Consider the following 16,749-nt stretch of genomic DNA (forward strand, 5'->3'; position numbering starts at 1 on the left):
ATTGTGCAATTAACAAATATTTCAGTGTATTAAAGGACTAGTATTGTGTAGGAGAAAAGTATGCTTCACCCATCCTTTGTGCCATGTTTGTAGAATGTCTAGTGCATCTTCACCACTTGACCTTTGTAAACCATATGATTGTAGTTGTTCACTACATAAAAAAGATCAATATAGTTGACTATCAGAGCATAGATAAAACATATAATAATTTGAATATCAAACAAATGGAGCCACAAATTAGCGAAAGATACTTTTAATTGAAGTGCATTGCATGTAGATATGTTGACTCACCTTCATTTATGAACAATAACCTCAATTTTCTCTTAATTGAAGTGCATTGCATGTAGATATCTTGACTCACCTTCATTTATGAACAATAACCTCAATTTTCTCTGTTTGCTTCGTTCATTTCCATTTCCACACCCAACAAACGAAACCAAGACAAAACTACAAGAAACATTAAAGAAACAAAACAAAACAAAAACAAAGCAAGAGTACAACACACACAACAAAGGAAACCAAGACCAAACTACAAAAAACAAGAAAAAAATTCAAAACAAAGGAAAAGGAGTACAACACAGCATGGCCATGCTCAAACTCAACAAAACAAAACATGCAGACAAGAACAAAGAAAAAATTGCAAACATCCCCTCCGCACATCATCTCTCCTGCAATGTGTTGTCCTCCGCTAAAAAGGAAAAAATGGGTTGAATAAGGTTAAAACATACACACAATTAGGAATGTTAAACATATTTCAAAACCAATAGTTGTTGATAATAGAAAACACACCTCCACTAGAGTTTGTTTTATAACGATGGACACTCTTGTATTCCACTTGCTCATGCTCATTAAAACCAACCATCCAACCATCTACAAAAGATACACAATAAGCTATTAGAATTGTTATATAAGTTAAACTAAAGAGTATGCAATAATTAATCATAATAAGAAACACGCCTTACTTTGAGATTGTTATATAAAAGGGAAGAGTCCATTTTGTATTTCCCGTAGAACATGCCATCTGCAATAGATACACAATAAAATATTAGATTTCTAATAAAAGTCAAACTAGAGAGTTTGAAGGCATGAACTTCAACAACAACAAAAATCATGTAGACAACAACAAACAAAAAATTGCAAACTTCCCCTTTGCACATTATCTCTATTGTAGTGTCCTCTCCTCCGCTGAAAGGGAAAAAAGTGGTGTGAATAAGGTTAAAATAAAGCCACAAATAGTAATGGCAAGCATAATTCAAAACAAATAATTATTCATAATTGCAAACATACCTCATCTAGAGTTTGATATATAAGTATAGACATTCCATTTTGTATTCCACTTACTCATGCTCACCCGAAAAAGCCATCTGCAACAAACACATAATAAGACATTAAAATCATTATACAAGTTAAACTGGAGAGTTGAATGCAACAATCAATCATAATGTGAAACAGACCTGGCTGTGAGATTTTTTAAGTAAAGGGGGATAATCCATTTTGTATTTTACGTATTTTGCTCACTTGAATAAAATAAAGTTGAAGGCATGAACTTGTGAACCAACTTAATTCCAGTCCATTTATATTTCATGCTATTTCTCAAAGAATATAATTTTTTTTAACTAGACGTAATTCTAGTAGGAATAATCCAATCAATGTTATCACGAGATAAATAATCCTTTTTGTAAGAGGGATACAATCAAATTTAAACATATTGAACATGTTGGGATTGGTAACTTGGGAGGTACTCCAAACCCTAGGCTACAGGGTTGTGGAGGAATTGGCACCACAAAGTCACTTGTGGGCTAAGAACCCAAGCATGTCGACTTTGCACCCAAGCTTGCAGGTGTGAAACTGTGTATGGATTTGGATACTTGGCATTTGATTGTAGGGAACCCTTAAAGGAAGAAGGGGACGCTTGTAGCACTAAGAGAGGCCTTGTGGATTGAGTGAAAATAATTTTTATTTGATTATGTGGATGAACTTGTCTTAAGTTTCAAGTCAACCTTGAATTGAGGAGACAATTCTACTTTTCTTCCTCTAACCTAGATTTAGGCCTCAGAAAGCTACTAGCTAGGGTTAGGGCATCAATTTAAACTAGGGTTGACCATGTTGCCTTGTGGAGGATTTAACACTTGTTAATTTTAGGTATGTTCTATTATCACTCAAAATTTTCTCTAGAAGTTATTAGAAGAAAGAAAATGACCGAGGTAACCACAAACTAACTTTTGGGCATAGGCTCTAGCCAACCTAAGCTCAGAGAGGGCTCTCTCTATATGATTTAGCTTTCTTTGATGGGATTTTATGCTAGTTATTAATGTTTAGGGGGTTTTTTATTTTTATTGAGGATTGGATGGTGGGGTTCTTTAAACAGATGGATAGGATGATGTCTCTAGTCCATTGGGCTATGGAGTTAACAAAAGAGCAGCAAGACTGAATCAACTCACTAAAGGGAATGTTCAAAGGGCAAGATAGCAGAGTAGAGTGCAGGTCTTAGGGCCAAAGGGGTGAAAAAGGTTTTAACCAGGGTGAGAGAGCAATTAAGAATTCTCAGACTGGGATTGAAACGAGGAACAGAGGGTAATCGAAAACAAAGGGCAATTAAGAATCCCATTATTGTCACTTGGTCTAGTAGCCTTGTAGGGTACTCCTCTCCAAGGCCAACTAGATTTTGCGGCAACAGTCACCACATCAAACATCTACTTGAGAGTATAGTTCACGACACATCAATTTGGTATGCGGCAAGTCCTCCAACCTTGACTTACCAAAGGGTATGGTTTTGTGGCCATTCTCAAGAGATAGTGCTTCCAGAACCAATTTCAGGACATCTCATCCAAACTCTACCTCATGGATGTGATTATTACACCCACAATCCCCTATCGATTTGAGATTTGGGGACCAAGCTTGCTACAAATAGACTTGGCCTAGATGAAGAGAGTCTAAACCTTGCTTCTCAAGCGCATCATCAAATGCAAATGTATAGTCTTGCAACCCATTATTCGGACAGAGTTTGGTGCCCACCCCTTCTGCCTCAATATCATCTTTTGCCTAGTTTCTTTCCTCCACAAAGTCGGATATTTTAGAGATTCATCTGTCGAGAAAGATCGGTACCCTACCTTGCACTTTGTTCCTCAAAGGCCCCTGCTTCGAATCACCCCTTAGGCTGGACATGAGGTTGGTTCTCAAATTTTTTTGACTTCTCCAAACACTGACCATATCCCCAAACTGTCTTTCCCCCTTCATATTCTCCCTTGCTACACTGACCCATCTCATGTCGCCAAAACATGTATTAAATCAATCCATAAGAGGATATCTACGAATTGTACATTATAGTCACTTGGACTTCCCCTCGACAAGATTGGGCCTAAAGATGTCCTTTTACCTTGAGCATTTCTTGGAGTTACAAGATGGCATCATCGTCCGCCTTGATACACATCTAGACATTGGATGCACTAACTCAAGATCCCTTTGGGACAACTTCGAGTTCGTTTTCATCAACTCCAAGTGGATATTGACCACTATATACCAAGATCTAATAGGATCTACCAATTGTGTCGCCTTCAAGAGTCGGAGATAGAGAAACACCTAATTTTTAGGTGCCCCCTATACTACAAGATCAAAGGGCACTACCACTGCCTCTATAGAGATTCAGGAGGATCCCTCTCTACCTTCTTCTTATATCCTGACTAGAGATGCCTAGTCCTCTTCATCAAGAATGTATTCAAACAGAAATATCAAATCCTACATATCCTGCCTCACTCAAGAACGATTCAGATGAGCATTTCTTTAAGTTACAGGATGGCATCATTGTCCGCCCCCATACACATGCAGATATTGGATGCACTCACTCAGGATCCCTTTAGGACAGCTTCGAGTTGGTTCTCATCAACTCCAAGTGGATATTGACCACCATATACCAAGATCTAATAGGATCTACCAAGTGTGTCACCTTTAGGAGCCAGAGACAGAGAAACACCTAATTTTTAGGTGCCCCCTATACTACAAGATCAAAGGGCACTACCACTGCCTCTATAGAGATTCAAGAGGATCCCTCTCTACCTTCTTCTAATATCCTAACTAGATATTCCTAGCCCTCTTCATCGAGAATATATTCAAACACAAATCTCAAATCCTACATACCTTGGCTCACTCGAGAACAATTAGGATGATCACATCATACTTTTAGGATGATCTTGTTGATCGTGGCAACAAGCGATGAGCTGAGTTCTAGAGTATTTCAGATAGTAGAACAGTGAGACCTTCGGTCTCCCCTCATCCCCCCCTTTAGGAGGCCAACCAGTATCCTCGAGACTGTTGTAGAGATGTTGAACAACACATCAGTTCTCATGATCGGTTTTGTCCATGTATTGTACCATTTTGCTACTCATTCCTCTATTTTCTACTGTAATTTGTGTCATTTTATGTGTTGTCACACACACATAACTATCAACTAATCAAGTATAAACATATTAATTAATCACCATGGCATATCAACACCAAACATGCTAATATGAAGTTGTTCATGCAATCACAACATTTGTCAGTTACATATTATGGGAAACAAAAAGACATATCAACACTCTATCAAGGTTAGCAACCACATCAACTACAAGATTAAAATCAACATTCTTACAATACTTAACATTATGGATATGTTATGAATATGGGGTTAGCACGACCTCTTTTTCTCACTCTTCAAATCTTAACATTAATACCACCATTATATTTAGCTCGCCAAGAGCTCTCAAGCGATATAAATTTTACCTCAATTTGAGTCTTGGTTAGAAAGTAATGTATGTTAGAAGTTTAGCCCTATTAGACAAGGCCATGTCATCAAGAAGTTACACGTGGCACCCATGTGGCTCGCCTGGCCCATGTGTTGCCACACCACCACCAGGTGGGGCCTATAGGGTACCCAAACCCTTGTGATTGGGTTACTTGATGTGTTAAAATTTTGACGTAACTAGCAGAGGGCCAATGACCAAAGGCCAACATCAGCCCTTCAACACTAGGCTTATCGGTCATGGGTTCATTTACCTACACTCATCATACCCCAATGTCCCAAAAACATGACAAATATTCCCTATGGTCCACCCAATACATGTCACACTAGGTTGGGTTTTCAACCACATATTCATCAATGTGACTCTTCCATAGTCCGATAGCCTGATAGGGCCCACCTACTTATGTCACGTCGAGTCAGCCTTGTTCCCTACTTAACTGCTTAACTCCTTTGACAGTGGGTGGCCTGAGGGCCCAACAAGGCACACCCAATATACATCACCTTGGCCCTGACATATGTCACCTCTGCATCAGGGTCTATTATCCTCCTCACGCCCGTATGTTCTGTGGCTAATGGCCAATGGTCGATATTGACCCACTGGTTCTTGCAACTACCCTAAGGGTCCAATGGCCCAATGGGGCCCACTAGTCACGATTATGATGGGTCAAGGTTCTACCATCAACCGCTTAGTGTATGGTACCTCCCATATATAAGTATATTGAATCATTTCGTTATGCCAATCCCAACGACCAATATCAATGCAAAGTTGGGAGTGTGCATAAAATTAGGAGGGGCGACCACCCCACACCAATTTCCTAAGCGTTGTGGCCCCGAGACCTGAAGCCTTGAACCTCAAATTTCAGGGTATTGAGGCTCACGGCCCCCCTCAAGGTCCTAAGACCTCAAACTTTGGCACATACATATATAACAAAGGGGTGACTGCCCCAAGTTCCACTAATGTGCGATGATTGGTGACAAAAGCAGAGGTCACAAAACATACTAGTTTCAGAAATAAGGAAAGGGGTGTTGTCCAAATGCCAATTTCACTCAAGATTGCAATGTTGTACAAGGGGAATTACACAATCACTCCCTCTCTACCGACCTGTTGCAGGCTAAGTTACCAAGATCGGCGAATTTTATCTTTGGGATTTGAAATTCGTCGAACCTCAAAGGATTTCGAACAAATTCAATCTTTTTCGTCGAACCAAATGCCAAACTTGAACCTAAATCTAAGGTCGAACTCGAACCCAAATCGAATTCTGAACTCGAATGCCGAACCAAATACCAAAATCGAACCCGAATCAAATGTCGAACTCAAACTCGAACGAAAATTAAAATGAAAAATTAAAAATTAAAAATAAAAATAAATTAAAACAAAAATTAAAAATTAGAAATAAAAAATAAAAATAAAAATTGCTTAGAATTTCGTTTAAATTCGCTTAAAATTCGATTTGGTTCGCGTTAGGTTTTTCGGTAGGTAAAATAATTAAAAATTAAATAAAAATAAAAAATCACAGAGATAAAAAGGTTTTAGCGCTCAAGTTTTGTCTCACACATTGACCCACCCCCTGCCACATACCCTCACTGCTCCTGCTCAATGCTTGACTGTCAACCCTCACTGCTCCTGCTCAATGCTTGACTGTCAACCCTCACTGCTCCTACTCAGTGCTCGGCAGCTCACTCATCACTCGTCACTCCAGTTTCAAGATTCAACCCTCAGCTCTCAACTCTCAGTGTCAGGACTCATGACAGAAACTCACGAGTCAGAGTCACAACTCAGTGCTCACTGCTCACGACTCAGTCTCGGCTCAAGTCACAGTTGTAGACTGTGGTGCAGCCGCAACGTGCCCACGCTCATAGGCTCACGAGTCAGCAAGTCACGACTCACAGCCACAGGCCCGTCGCCCACACTGCATAAGGTCCCAAAGGCATAGTCGCGACCTGCATAGCCACGCTCAGTGCTACTGCTCACAACGTGGAACTCCTCCCTGATCTCGACAGCTAAATACCTATTAGTGCTCAATGCTCATGAGTCACAATGTTCTGTTCCAACTTCCAAGTAATCAAACTAATTTTTTTAATTAGTTGATATATACAAATTAGTAGTTAAAATTTAGGTTTTTTTTTAATATACTGTGTCTGGACTGTCAGGCATTAGCCTTAGCAGATCCAAACTATTTAAATTTATCTTACAAATTATAGACTATAGTTTCATTCTACAAAAAATTTAAACAAATTCAAATGTAAATTAAAAATAAATAAATTGCAGAAATTTCAGGGTTCACCTCAACAATCAATGCCTTCAGGGTGCACTATTACAAGGAGAGTTATCCATGCAGTGGGGTGCACTTATCCTTGAACACTATGGTAAGGATTGACTCTATCAACTCGATATCATCACTATATGTCTAGATACATTGTACTTACCATATCATGAAAATTTAACATAGTCTCAAAGTTGTGCAGTATCTGTTATTGTTACCATTGCTAAACGCTAGAATTTGTACATGGAATTATAATATATTGTTTAAATCTAAATATGGAATTATACAAGGGAAGGGTACCACAATGTTAGGGCAGCAAAGGTGTACAGTTTTGATCTCATGGAAGCAACAAGTATTGACAGCTAGGTGGTTGGCGTGGTCAAGGCAAGGGTCTGAGAGATAGTGGATGACTGAAGCAATGGGCTTGGCATTGGTCATTCATTTTAGTTTGGATTCAACTCATGATATATTTGCTAACATAAATTTATTCACATTATCCTAAAACAAAAAAGAAAATGGAGGAATGACCCCTAAATTATTCACCAACTACAGTGACTAATTCTTTTACCAGTATTGAATGATCAGCATGAGTACCTGAATGTTGTAGCGTATCACAAATTGAGTGAGAAGTGGAACGAAGTTCACTTTCCACCGTTGCAAGAGTAAATGTGAAGGAAGTGTTATTCTAGCCTCGCAAAGTAAAAATTCTGAAACATAGTTGTCCTGCATATTTAAGATAATGGGTATCCCATGATTAGTGAGATGATCAAGCAATCGTCTCTAGCAGTTGTAGAGGGCTTCACTCCACACTTAAAAACAAAGTGCAAGCAAAAAAATATGCCAAAGATGGTACAGCTATCGTGAGTAATTTTTTTAGCAATATAAAAATCGATTTATATCTATTGTGACTAATTATTTTAGTAGTATAAAAATTGATTTATATATATATATATAAAAGGATGAGTACCTGAATGTTGTGGCCATTAGAGATTGAGAGCCACGACTGCAGAAGTAATTGCCAATGTCAAGGAAGAATATACAAGGCTTGCAAAGTCGAATTTCTAAAACAGAGTTGCCCTGCATTTATATTTACGGCAATGGGTATTCCAATGTTAGTGAGATGATCAAGCAACATTCTGCAAGAACAACAATCTACCAGAAGATACCCACAATGTGCAAGAACAACAACCTGCCAGGAAATGTAAAAGTCATTGTCATTACGGGTCGTTTGTTTCTGTGAGACATTACAAAAATATGAATTACATTTGCAGAAATTCAAACAACAGTTGTAGAGGGCTTCACTCCCCACTTTCCCACAAAGTGCAAGGTCAACAATCTGGCAGAAGATACCCACATAGTGCAAGAACAACAATCTGCCAGAATCATTACTGGTCGTTCGTTTCTGTGAGCAATTGGAAAAATATGATTACATTTGTAGAAATTCAAACAGCAATTGTAGAGGGTTTCACTCCCCACTTACCAGCAGGTTCTCCGGTCGATTCTTAGCTTGATACAGCTGCACTACTGAGCTTTGTACCTGCACGTAGTGTGGAGGGATTTTGCACATTCCTTCCAGGCGCGATTAGAAATCCTTGCACCGGACTTCTTTATCCGATAACGAATATAGGTTTCTGCGAGACATTAGACAAATATTAATTACATTCGCAGAAATTCAAACAGCAGTTGTAGAGGGTTTCACTCCCCACTTACCAGCAGGTTCTCCTGTTGATTCTTAGTTTGATGCAGCTGCACTACCGGGCTCTGTACCTGCACATAGTGTGGAGGGATTTTGCACATTCCTTCCAGGCGCGCTTAGGAATCCTTGCACCGGGCTTCTTTATCCGATAGCGAGTATAGACGTGTCTAAGGGCGAGCATAACCCAATAGGGGTGTCAGATTGTGAATTCGACACGGGTTCGTTCCAAGCGCAGTTCGAAAGCGAGTTTACCTTGAATCGTTTCATCCCGCAGAGGCATAGACAAGGAGAAACGCAGTAACTAGACCCGCAAAGAGAGAGCGGGAGACATCATAGGCACGGGCAGAGCCAAAGGTAGCAGTAGAGTAGGTTCTGGGTAAGTGCAGGAACAACAATGATTCTGCCAGAGACATTAGAAAAATATGTATTATGAATTACATCTGCAGAAATTCAAATCTATAATCCAAGAAAATATTTAATTAACGAGATGACAATGGACAGGTAAAATGTAAATGAATGCATACTAAGCCACTCATTAGTATTGAAAAAGAACCGAAGGAATTCATTGAGCAAAGGAATTTCAGCAATAATAATTTTGATTGGGGTCGAGTTTATTTTACCTGTCAGAATAGAGCCCATCGGTGCAAGCAGAACCTTCGTAATTATACAAGCTGCCTCTCAGCGTATTTGCATTTCATTTCAGGATTGCCTGTAACGGCACAAGTCATTGCTAGTCATTCGTTTTTGAAGACATTGAAAAAATACAATTACATTTGCAGGAATTTGAATTTATAATTCAAGCTTCTCCTGAAGAAGTAAATGGTAAGTAAATACATGCAAACCAATCCGTTAATAGAATCGAGCAGGGAATTTCAGCAATAATACCTGTTATGTTACCTGTCAGTACAGAGCGCCCACCAGCACAAGCAAAACCTTAAGACCATGCCTGCAACATTTTCGGATTTAAAGTTTGAAACCAACAGGGCACCCAACGTATTGGGATTTAAAGTTTATCCAGATTAATTTTCTTTCTAAAGTGATACCATCTCTCATAGAAATCGGCAGTACCGTAATCCTTGTTTTGGGGAGACAAGAATGACAGTATCATAGTTCTTGGTTTGAGCGGACAAGAATGGATGGGGATTTACTTCCAGTCTTGCCTCGCTGAGTGGCCAAAGCCAAACAAACAGTCATTAAATTCCGATTACCTCTGCAAACTTATGAAATGCTTTTCAAAACGAATAAGCAAGTAGATCATTTATTAACAAAATAGGAATAGCTCAATTGGGAATCTCGCCTTCTCCTGGGGATTGATTCCAGCCCTGAACTCCTCTTTGAGAACCCAGTATCCATCCTTCTACTCAACTCTAGGCTCCAGCCTTGAGGCATCCACAACCAAGTATCCATCCTTCTCCTGGGGATTGATTCCAGCCCTGAACTCCTCTTTGAGAACCCAGTATCCATCCTTCTACTCAACTCTAGGCTCCAGCCTTGAGGCATCCAAAGTCACATGAGAGCCAGAGCCAGCAGGACTGGCTACAGCCTTGGTTGTTGTTCCTTTGTTATTTCCATCCGCACTGATCTCAGAATTGAGTCCGCCATGATGAACAGCACGAACCTAGACTGCTCTCACTTATACCACAGCAAACAGCATTGTATCTCTGCCAACTACATACCTAGAAGTAGACACACTACTCTCTCGAAGCTGACACCGCTGCCTTTTGCAAGTGAGGCTCGACGATGACACCGCTGTTTTTTGGCACAGTACCCAATGAACTCTCCGCTCCCACTCCCACACCGTTGCCTTTTTTTGGCAAGTGAGGCTCGACGTTGACACCGCTGCGTTTTTGGCACAGTACCCAATGAACTCTCCGCTCCCACTCCCATGTTTTTTTGGCAAGTAATCATAACCGCTCCCGCTCCCATGTTTTTTTGGCAAGTAATCATAACATGTAATGGATTCCTTCCCACAACTGGTTAGCCGCCCGCACATTACTTGAAAACTATGAAACGGGAGCATATGTTTTTATGGTAAAATTAATTGTTATCCGCCCGCACATTACTTGAAAACTATGAAACGGGAGCATATGTTTTTATGGTAAAATTAATTGTTATGAATTATAAATAATTAAAGTTTTTATATATTTAAATTTTGTTTATGTACATTGTAATTAATTTTATTTAAGTGTTGGATTTCCAAAAAATAATAAAAATATATGGAGTTTCAGAGTCTTGAAATAAGATCATTGTGCGCTTTTAAATTGAGGTGGGCGCTAAATTATAATTTTGAAAAACCAGATTGTCTAAAATATTTGTATCATTTTCATTTTTTTTTAAATAATTAAAAAATATAGTTGGTTGTATATATTAGCAATTGTATCAAGGTTGCAAAATAATGCGTAAAGGTTGTAGTAAAGAAAATGCGATATATTATTCCATTTAATAAAACATTTAAATTATAAAAATGAATTATTATTATTTTAAGGAAATTTTAAATTATAAAAATGAATTATTATTTTTTAAAGAAATTTTAGATATAAAAAATTGTTCAAATAAAAAAATTGGTTTTTTTTATAGCCTAACGTTAATAAAGATAGTAAATAGAGTATATTGACTTAAAGACATAATAGACTGATGATTTAAATTTTTAATGGAGATTGAGAAGCATATGTCTTGAAATGTCTTCACTTAATTTGTACAGGATTACATTCGAGTGTTCCATCCACATTGGCTTGTCTCAGTTGTGTGCAATTGCTAGAAAACTTGCCCTGCTCATTTCTCATTTAAAAGAAAGTGTCAAAGGTTGTTGTGGTCGATGGTTCCTATAGAAAAGCTCTTAGGCAAAATTGCTACAAACTGTCACTTTATTGGAAGATAGGCAATTTTAAGGTTTTTAAATTTTTCCTAGAAAATGATTTTGCAGTAATTAAGATAACCATGTTGCCACTTTATTGGAAGATAGGCAATTTTAAATTTTTCCAAAAAAATTATTTTGTAGTAATTAAGATAAGAGGTCTTTATCTTATATTATAATTCCTCCAATTAATATAAAAAGACCAATTTTACAAATACAACAGAATAGGCATAAACACTCATTTTAAGATAAATGTATAACAAGCAATGCTCGCTCTTTTAACTCGGAGAAGCTATAACTAACTTGCGGTAGTTAAAGGACTCCAAACATGAAATTTTTGTGTTATCCAAGCTTAGTTTACAGGCCTAATGTCCTCATCTATATTTATATACTAGTCCTTCGTAGCTACTAACATAGCGGGTGTATTTCTAGAGTGAATAGTATTAGCAAAAGTTTATAAATGCTTCGTGGGATGTGACAACCAAATGCATTTCTATATAAAATATTGTGCAATATTAGTTGACTAAATGTCATAGAAAACAATCTCTTTGGTTAAAACTTGTCTTAGTTTAGTGTTAAGTCATTTGTCATGATTAATTCCAATGCAATGGCCATATTTACAACTCATGCTATGGTTAATTCCCAAATATATCAAGCAATATGGGTGGGACAGTGCATGAATGTGTCCCTGGTGAAGAGATTTGAATTGCTGCATATTATCATCATGTTTGGCATGCCTAGGGTCAAAGTAGATAATTTGTTTCCATGAGGTCTACTTCATAGACATGGTATGTATGTGTTATTCTAAAAAGGACTGAGATGATTATAAGTGAAATCATGACCCTTTGAATGGTTCCCCTAGAGCTGATTAAAAGCAGTTGCTTCTCCCTCTCAAGCAAGACCATCTTGAGAAGCTTTCATTGTTCATATGGTAGAAATATTAGCATTTTCATCTTTTTCCTTTTGGAAAAGAAATAGGTAAGGTGCATTACATGCTATGATCAATTCAAGTCAAAATATGAGCTAGAAAATTATGGTAGCATATTAGTAGATGAAAAACGTCAATGTCTTTCCAACTTTTGAAAATAACAATCTCACATATAAGGCTATGGGTTATGTTTTCGAGTCTTGTGTTTGCTACAGTTGTAATGAAACAAAATTGTTTTAATGATGTGACATAAGCAAAAAAAATGATAAATCATCCTCATAAGACTTCAATTGATTCTGGCAACAAGAGTATAAGTAATTGAAGTTAATTTCCTTGTTTATAGAGGAATGATTTCAAACAAGTACATAATTTAAAAAGCAAATAGATCAAATATAACAACTTAAGAGAAAAAAATTAAAAAAATATATATATATATATATTATATAAAAAAAAAAAAAACAAAAAACAAAAAACAAAAACAAAAACAAAAACAAAAACAAAAACAAAACAAAACAAAAACAAAAACAAAAACAAAACAAAAACAAAAAACAAAAAACAAAAAATAAAACAAAACAAAACAAAACAAACAAACAAACAAACCTTGGCAAAAAAGATGTAGGAGGAATTTTGAGAAAAGACCCAACTAATGTTGGACAAGGGAAACTTTAAATAATATATAAAAGGCAAATATTATCTTAAACTTACACAACATTTTAGAAAAAAGAACCCTAAAGACCAACCAAGAAATGAAACAAATATGTTTTCTCGTTGAAACCATGTAGCTCTACTATACTCATAGATTTAGTGAGCCTCAAATGAAGAGGATTTCCTAGCTTATGCTAGTTCCAATTGATTGAATCATGCACCATTAAAAGCAACAAAATATTGAAGTAAGAGATATAGCTCAACTAAAAAAATGCACATACCATGAGAAATTTTTTCAAATCTCTCGTAAAGGCATCATCGTGTATAATAACAAACCTCTTATATCCAGAGCTAAGTCTACCCTTAAGGAAAATGAAGCTTTGAAAAATAGCAAAAAATTGGATGGGCTCATTGCCCTCAAAAATCTTAGCCTGAACCGGTTGTGCTTTCAATGACTCGGTCATTTTACTCATTAGTGATAGGCCACTAGTTCTTTCTTCTAAAACACTCCCTTTTTAAATCCAAGTGCAAAGCAGGTATTCTTCCTTTTCCTCTCCAAGATAAGTGTATCACATAATCTAGCAATCACCATTGTAAAATTTGCATTGTTCACTCGGTGGCATAAGAAATTTGTTTTTACCATTTACTCGTCAAACCTAAAGATTACCAATACAATCAATAAATGGTTGATTTTCCTCTTTTACTGGAGTTGCTTTCAGAAGGCCCTTAACATTAAATCCTTGTCGTTTTAGCAAGGTTGCTACTTTGGCTCTTCCATTTTCAGATATAGTTGTATCTGTACTTTGAGGCCATGCATCAAAAATTGATTTAAACATGACAGTTTCAAATCCTTCCATAATACGAGTTACATGAGCTTGCTTCAACTTTCCTTTATTGGCAATCAACTCTTCTGCAGCTTAGCTTGTTGCTTTTCTATCCTCAAGCGATGTGTTCCTACCCATCCAAATAAATATCTCAATTCCAGAATCTAACATGAAGCTCTTGTCTGTGTTCAACATTTCTCTTGTCAATTAATTTCCTTCAGTGGGTTTTAAATGACCTTGTTGTATGCAGAATAGCTTTGCTAGAAGAGTCATCTGAATGTGATCATAGACTTAAACTGAGGTAGAATCGATTAACCATTAATGAATTGAATGTTAGCTCAAAGCACGGAAATCGAGTAAAATTGCTTGAAAAGAAGACTATACGATAGATGTTTAAACACAATTAGGATGCATAAGAAATGAAGTAATATATTGTAAAAACACAGTTATACCAGACAGCGTGATTGATGATGGAGTTCGTCCCTGATGGACTATGTCTTCGGGTCTGCTTTCAAGATGGGAGACCATTTTTATTAGGAATGAAAAGAAGGAGTTGATTACACAGAGATTTGATCAGTCTGAATGTGCACACAGGCACTTCTAATCACTGTCATCAGATATCCCTCTAAACTAGCTTTCCAACGCCTGTCACGGTTCCCAATTCCGACTCTGGATGCTCCCATAACACTGAAAACAAAACTGCCTATGACCTCTAGAATGTGCATACAAAAACCAAAGCTACTCTCCTCTCAATAAATGAAGGAAAACTGCCTTTTAAAGGCCTGTAAATACATTAAAACCTCCTTGGTTGAATTCAAGATGAATTTGGTTTGTTTCTGGACGGTTTGAAGCTTGGTCATGTGGTTCCATGACACCTAGGGCTAGGTTCTATGGCCATCACATTAGTTTTAACAACCAAAACTGTTAAAAACCCAAAATTAAACATAGGGTAAGCCATAACTGTAGGCGTTCAGGCTAACCAGGTGGAGGACTAACGATTTCCATGTGAACGTCGGCGGTCTAACCACCAAATGCCACCTCTGTGGTTTCCCCCAGCGGTTCCAGCGACGGTTGCACTAACTGTCGTATGTGACAATTGTTGCAGTTTGCGCTGACTGCTAACTCCGTAGTTTCTGCGCTGTGGTTCCCACTGCAGTTACCTTAACACTCATATCTGCTCACATGTTTTGGTTACTTCGCCATGGTCAGGTTAACCCTCTACGGTTTAGAGCCTGCAGAGTATTACATTAAACACTTTGGTTTGTTCACATGTCACATTGATTGCAGCTCCGACATGGTTAACTCTAACCTCTCCATTGTTTACAACCTGACAGTTATCCTCTGGCCTTGTTCACATGTCCTCTCTGTCGCGGTCTCCATACTCGCGCGATTTAGGGACTGTGTGTTTGATTTAAAATGTTTATTAATGTATTACATTAGCCCGAGAATTGTATAGCTTAGGTTTAGGACTTTAGGTTTTCAATACATGTTTTAAATATAGTTTGTAATGCGATGGTTAGGGTTTTAGGACTTAGGCATAGGTTTGAATTTGTAATGTTGTTAATACATGATGCTTAGATTTAGGGTTAGGTTGAGTCTTAGGCTTAGGGTTTTATGATTTCTTTTAAAAGCCCATGTACAACGGATTGTCACAATGTGACGATACCAATGCATATCATCGACACAATCCACAGTTGCGACGACAACCTGACGATGAACCATATCAAACCTCTACAATGGATGACACCCATGTCTTCACTAAATATTGCGAGGCGAACAACAAAACATATGTTGTCGACCAATCCTAGCGGAATTGTCAATGAACATAAGTCGACAGTCATGTACAAACCCATATCAACTGAATGCCATGAAACCATAACATTACCTGAACAACCTGATCCATAACCAATATTGTCAAAGCTGACGACACCGAACTGAATTGACGATGACTCTGAACACTAACGACGACACTTGAACACCTATGTAATGATCTAACGAGATCCTCCTGGATCAAAGAGCTTCAAGTTGTGATTCATTGTCATTGTTGGACTTCTTAGCAAGAGGAGCAAAGCCACCAAAAAAACTCCAAAACTCCCCTATCTCGAGATCAGCTACAAATTTTCCATCCTCAATTTTATTCACTTCACACTTCCCATCATGATAATTATCTATGATATATTAAACAACCTCTAAAAATTTATCCTTCACTTGAAAGGATGAGTTAGATCCATTAAACTGAAATCCTTTGGATTTTGTATCAAGAATAAAAATGCCATCGTGATTTAAACATGACCAAGAATAAGGCACCTATGTCACGTGCACAACATGTGTTCCCTTGCATGTAAACAAGTAAAATGAATATGTTTTCTTCTCGACATGTTTGAATCCTGAAGCAACACCACCTTCTTTCAGTATGATGCAAGGCTTAAAATATGATAGAAACTTATATGTTTCATGCCATTGACTCTCTTTATGCTACACTGCACGTCCTTCAAAAGTTTCATCCAATTCAATAGTCTTGATGGATATTGCACCAACTTCATCCTTACTTGTATCTTTGTCAAGCCAACAATGGATATCAAAGCGAAAAACACCACTTTTTAAAGTTGTTGTCTTTCGCAGCGCCATACACATGTTATGCAGTGGAACCTATGCTCTAATTTGTTTTTTGGAACTGTCTAATATTTTTTCCCGTTGAAACCATATAACTATACTATACTTGTAGATTTAGTGAGCCGAAAATGAAGAGGTCTTCCTATCT

General features: G+C 37.6%; 2 long non-coding RNA genes across 2 annotated transcripts; both read right to left on the minus strand.

Moving 5' to 3' along the window:
* Positions 1-1,287: 1,287 nt before the first annotated feature.
* Positions 1,288-8,112, minus strand: LOC149254031 (uncharacterized). Its single transcript, XR_016266250.1, has 3 exons — positions 8,009-8,112; positions 7,636-7,764; positions 1,288-1,364 (listed from the first exon to the last, which is right to left on the minus strand). It is a non-coding gene; the product is annotated as an uncharacterized LOC149254031 (long non-coding RNA).
* Positions 8,113-8,532: 420 nt separating this feature from the next.
* Positions 8,533-9,132, minus strand: LOC149254032 (uncharacterized). Its single transcript, XR_016266251.1, has 3 exons — positions 8,990-9,132; positions 8,752-8,904; positions 8,533-8,672 (listed from the first exon to the last, which is right to left on the minus strand). It is a non-coding gene; the product is annotated as an uncharacterized LOC149254032 (long non-coding RNA).
* Positions 9,133-16,749: the final 7,617 nt, after the last annotated feature.

The sequence above is a fragment of the Pinus tabuliformis genome, chromosome 7 (genome assembly GCF_031772625.1).
Source record: "Pinus tabuliformis cultivar Carrire ecotype Pingquan chromosome 7, CPIR1, whole genome shotgun sequence".
In the NCBI taxonomy this organism is placed as follows: Eukaryota; Viridiplantae; Streptophyta; class Pinopsida; order Pinales; family Pinaceae; genus Pinus; species Pinus tabuliformis.